This window comes from Chrysochloris asiatica, unplaced genomic scaffold (assembly GCF_000296735.1).
Source record: "Chrysochloris asiatica unplaced genomic scaffold, ChrAsi1.0 scaffold00059, whole genome shotgun sequence".
In the NCBI taxonomy this organism is placed as follows: domain Eukaryota; kingdom Metazoa; phylum Chordata; class Mammalia; order Afrosoricida; family Chrysochloridae; genus Chrysochloris; species Chrysochloris asiatica.
Window position 1 is genome coordinate 9506234 of NW_006408577.1, and position 4921 is coordinate 9511154.

Consider the following 4921-nt stretch of genomic DNA (forward strand, 5'->3'; position numbering starts at 1 on the left):
CCTCACAACTGGAACAATAAATAACCCCATGATAAACAGTGAAAATTTGAAGCTATCAATGACTTTATTTTGCTTGGATCCACAATCAATGATTATTGAATCAGAAGTCAACTAATCAAGCGATGTAGTGCATTAGGGATATTTGCTGCAAAAGACCTCTTTAAAGTGTTAAGGAGAAAAGATGTCAGTTTGAAGACTAAGGTGCACCTGACCCATGCCATGGGATTTTCAAAAGCCTCATATACATGTGAGAGTTGTACAAAGAAAAAGTTAGACTGGAGAATAATCAGATTTGAATTATGGTGTTGGCAAAGAGTATTGAAAGCACTGTGGACTCACAGAAGATAAATATATCTGTCTTAAAAGAAGTACAGCCAGAATGCTTCTTAGAAGCAAGGATGGGGAGACTTTTCTCTCTCACACTTTGGACATGACAGAAGGCTCCAGTCTCTGGAGAAGAATATTATGCTTTATAAGGTGGAGGGTCAGTGAAAAAGAAGAAGACACTTTTTCATTTGTTGTTTTCATTGTTGGCAGCAACAATGTGCTCAAACATAATGACCATTGTGAGGATGGCACATGACAGGGCAGTGCTTCATTCTGTATGAGCCAAAACCCACTGGATGGCATCTATCAACAACAACTAGCTTTATCATATTTTCCTTGGGTTGGTAATGTAAAATAAGCTCTAGACACCTAACTGCAAAGTGGGTGGTTCAACACACTAGCCACTCCTCAGAACCTTCACTTAACTTCAGAACAGCGCTTAAAAACAGCAACAACAAACTAAAAGGTATATAGATGCGATTTGTTTTCCTAACTAAACCAAAAGCACTATAAGAAAGCCATACTCTTTAGCCAAAGTTATTTATTCTCAAGGCAGAAAGAAGTAATGAAAGCAATTATGTACTCTGTAAACTTTAAAGATAGAAATAAAACAAAAATAACTCCTCCCATCTCCTGGGTCTCTATGATCAGGATACTTACCTTCAAATACTTCATGTTAGAATTTTAATTTTGATGGTAATCTGCTCAATACATACTTACTCAAAATCACAATAACCTCTCAGTTTATAAATTTCATAAGAACTAGAGCATTCTGACTTGGAGTTTTCCTGTCATACTCTAAAACATTATAGTTAAGTATAACAAGTGGCTAAAGTAAACCACCTGATGGTCTTACCATCTGGGAGACTTCGTCAGTACAAAATCCATTGCATCCTTTTGGATTTAGGGTAGTAAATAATTGTTATCGGATAAAGCACTGGACAACAAGATCAGTTTGAACCACAAGGTTGGTGGTATAAACTTACTCTTCCTCCTATATGTATGCAGCACATGCCTCTATCCATGTATGTACCCGAAGAACATTGTTCCAAGGTTGTATATCTATCCTGTTTACCTCTATCCTCTTTACCCCTTGTGCACCTCCATCATCACCTATCTTCATCATTTTTCTGCCAACCTCCCTTTTCTTGTATATTGCCCTTCTCCTTCTTGTATATTGTCCTCTCCATCACTGAGTTAACATATGTCTACCTATATCCAGTGTACTACTCTCCCTTCTCTTCCACCTCTGGCAACATCAAAGAAATTTCTTTTAGTATGAAAATCTTTTCTTGAATTTTTACAATAGTGGTCTCATACAATATTTGTCCTTTTTTGATTGACTTATTTCTCTCAGCATAATGTCCTACAGGTTCTTCCATGTTATGAGGTATTTAACAGATTCATCATCATTCTTCAACATTGCATAGTATTCTATTGTATGTATGTAACCAAAGTTTGTTTATCCACTTTTCCATTGGTGGGCATTTAGGCTGTCTATATCTTTTTGCTATTATAAATAGTACTATAATGAGCATTGGTATGCATATATCTACTGTTGTCCTGGCTCTTATTTCTTGTTGAGGGATTGCAGGGTCATATGGTATTTCTAATTCCAAGTGTTTGAGTAAGTGTCATACCATTTTCCATAGTGGATGCACCATTTTATAGTCCCACCAACAACTTAGAAGGGTCCTAGTATTTCCACATCCTCACCAGCATTTGCTCTTTTTAATTTTTTTTTTTTAACTTTGCTGTGGTGAGAAGATATCTCATTGTTGTTTTGACTTGCAACCCAATAAGCATTGGACCACGTTCCACAAGGTCCACAGTTCTAGAATTCCAGCCACTGTGTGGGAGAAAGATGAGGCTTTCTGCTCCCACAAAGCATCAGAACTGACTGATTCTAAGGCATTAACAACAACAGCAACAGCTAATTATGGTGAACAGTTCTTTATGTTTCTTGGTTGCCAGAATGTTTTTGGTGAAGTGTCTGTTCATGTCCTCTAGTTTCTCAAATTTATCGAAGTACAATTCTTCATTGTATTTTTATAATCCTTTTTATTTCCATTGGTATTGCTGTGATATCATCCATATAATTTCTTATGCATATTATTTGCATCTTCTTTTTTTTCTTTTGTTAGATTTGTGAATGACTTTTCAATTTTATTAATCCTTTCAAGGAAACAAGTTCTTGTCTTGTTGATGTTTTCTATTGTTTTTCAATTAATTTATTTCTGCTCTAGTCTTTATTATTTATTTTCTTCTGGTGACTGTTGAGTTGCTTTGCTGATAACTTTCTAACTGTTGGTGATGATATGTTAATGTGCTGATTTTGTTTATTTCTTCTTATTGGATGTGTGTAATTATTGCTATAAATTGACCTTGAAGCACTATTTTTGCTATATCTCACAAAAAAAAATGGGTATGTTGTATTTATTTGAAGCAAATAATTTTTTTTTTATTTAGGTTTTTATTTGTTCTACTACCCAATATTTTTTCAGCAGGGTGTTATTTGACTTCCATGTACTGGATTTTATTTCCTTTATCTTACTGTTGTTAATTACTAACTTTATAGTATTGTGATCCTAAAAGATGCTTTGTAGAATTTTAATGTTTTTAAACTTATAGAGACTTGCTCTGAGGCCTAACATATGGTTTAATCTGGAGAATTTGCACTGGAAAAGAATGTGTAAAGAAAACAAAAATCCTCACCACTAAACCAATACACAACACCCATATAAATGGAGAAAAGACTGAAGTTGTCAAAGACTTCATTTTTCTCAGATCAACCATCAACACATGGAAGCAGCAACCAAGAAATCAAATGATGTATTGCATTTTAGGCAAATCTGCTACACCAGACCTGTTTAAAGTGTTGAAGAGCAAAGATGTCAGTTTGGGGACTAAGGTACACCTGATCCAAGTCGTGGCATTTTCAGTAACCTCATATACATATCAAAGTTGAATAGTGAATAAGAAAGACTGTGGAAGAATTGATGTATTTGAGTTACGGTGTTGGAGGAAAATATTGACAGTGCCATGGACTGCTAAAAGAACATGCTGGAACAAGTACAGTCAGAATGTTCCTTAGAAGCATTCTTAGAAGATGGTAAGACTTCATTTTTCATATTTCGGACATATTATCAGGAGGGAACAGTCCCTAGAGAAGGTATCATGTTTGAAAAAGTAGAGAGTCAGAGAAAAAGAAGACCCACAATGAGATGGATTGGCACAGTGGCAGCAGCAATGGGTTCAACAACGGCAACGACTGAGTGGTTGGTTGGTGCAGTACCAGGCAGTGTTTCGTTCTGTTGTGCGTAGAGTTGCTATGAGTCGGTACTGACTCAATAACATCTAACAACAACAACATATGAATCTTGATTGACATTTTTTTTTTTTTAATCTTTTAGAGTTTTGTATATGTATCCCTATTGCCTTCTTGTTTGCATGGTTTCTGCTGAGACAATAGAAGTTAATCTTACAGGTTCTCTTTTAGCTAACTTTTCATTTTTCCTGAGCTTCTTTCAGGATTGTTTCATTGTTTTTGATTTTGGAGAGTTTGATTATGTTTTGGTGACTTTTTGGGAGGTCTATCCTGTGTGGGGCTCATTCAACTTCTTGAATGCTTATCTTCTTTTCTTTCATGATATTAGGGAAATTTTATTTCAATAGCTTTTCTTTGTCTCTTTCTGTTCTGAATTTCCAGTCACCTATAATTTTTTCCTCTACATGCTGTATCACATGAGTCTTAGGCTTTCTTCAGATTTTTTTCATTCTTTTTTTTTGGATTGTTCTTTTAGATTACTGTATTGAGAGGTTTTTATCTTCAAGCTCACTAATTTTGGCTTCCCTTGATTAAAATCTACTCCTTTGCTCTTTCAATGTGTTGTCCATTTCTGAAATCTAAGTGGGAATCTTCTGGAGAAAGTATAAAGATAAAACCAATGAAAGGAAAAACAAACAGAGCACATGCCACATCCAGAGAGAAGAGAATTCTGTGGTCTTCTAGCAGCCATGGACCATATGTCATGAATGGATAAGAGATGAGACAGGAACACTCAACCCTAGTTTGACTTTCTGTAGTGATAGGTGTTGTCTATTCTGAGTACGCAATCCAAAAGTTGTTTGTACAGATACCAAAGCAACTGGGATATCCAGGTATTTCCATCCCAGAGTCAAAGGTAAGAGGTCTCTGTAGCCCAGTGCTGACTACAACAGGCTCTACAGATTTGGAATAGGCCACACTAGATTTCAGGTGCTGTGATTGGTACTGCTAGCTCCCCACATATTTTTTGTGACTTTGACAGTCCTGAGAACAAGGACTTCCCTGGAAGTGTATGCAGATGGGTGCTGGCCACACCTTTAGTTTTCTTCTTGTAATGTGGAGTACAAAAAGAAAATAAAAGAAAAAAAATTGCCCCTTTTTGTCCACCAATAAGCAGTATGCCTCTGTGGGTCCTACTGCCTCTTGCCTTCATAGTCACCCATGAAAATTCAATATGACCATACCACAGCTGTGGATTTTTTGTTGTTATTCTTCCCCATGCATTTGGTCAGTTGCTTCTCTTAGTAAGGTGCCGGGGTTTTCCCT